Consider the following 1,011-nt stretch of genomic DNA (forward strand, 5'->3'; position numbering starts at 1 on the left):
CCAATGCGAATGAAAATAGTCCATTAAGAGATGAAAATACTTGAAAATACGGTACTCATCTTTTATCAGAGCTGGCAGTATGATCTTGCGGCTTTCTCAGCATAACTGAAAATGGCAATAAGTGAAAACCCAAATCTAGGCTGGGCCAGGTTAAACACATGCTGGCTCTCAGGTCCCTGAACTCTCATCCACATATCCCAAATGAAGATTTACAGGTAGTCCTTGACTTACGACCACAATTGAGCTGAAAATATCTGTTGCTAAGCAAGACAGTTGTTAAGTGAGTTTTGCCCCATTTTATGACCTTTTTGCCACCGTTGTTAAGTGAATCACTGCGGTTGCTAAGTGAATCAAGCAGTCTTTGAGTGAATCTGCCATCCACCATTGACTTTGCTTGTCGGAAGCCAGCTGGGAAAGTTTCAGATGGTGATCGTATGAGCCCAGGACAATGCAATTGTCATAAACACATGCCAAATTCAGTGCCTGAATTTTGATCACGTGACCATGGAGATGCTGCAATGGTCATAAATGTGAAAATTGTCATAAGTCACTTTTTCAGGGCTGTTGTAACTTCAAACAATCACTAAATGAATGACTGTAAGTCAAGGATTACCTGTACTTTATAGCCTTTTTCTCACTGTGATGGGAAACCTTCCTTTTCATCCTTTAGGTTAAAATCGGGGGTTGAAATGCCTGCATTCTTATTCACACATGGGTTAAAAGTAAAATAGTTGCTGTACAAATTAAACCTAGCATACCAGGTTAATTTAAACCTTGTCTCTAACATGCAAGGTTCCTATACGAACAAATCGGGTTGGCTTTATAGCAGACATGTCAAACTCGCAACGTCACGTGACGTCACGCAATGTATTGGGACGGTTTTGCCATTGCCAGCAAAGGGGTGGGTGCAGCTTCCGGATGACGCCCCTGATTTATAGGGAATAGAATTGGAATGGACCTTCGAGGTCTTCTAGTCCAACTCCCTGCTCAAACAGAAAACCCTATACTATT

The sequence above is a fragment of the Protobothrops mucrosquamatus genome, unplaced genomic scaffold (genome assembly GCF_001527695.2).
Source record: "Protobothrops mucrosquamatus isolate PMUCROS unplaced genomic scaffold, P.Mucros_1.0 scaffold2044, whole genome shotgun sequence".
Taxonomy (NCBI): Eukaryota; Metazoa; Chordata; class Lepidosauria; order Squamata; family Viperidae; genus Protobothrops; species Protobothrops mucrosquamatus.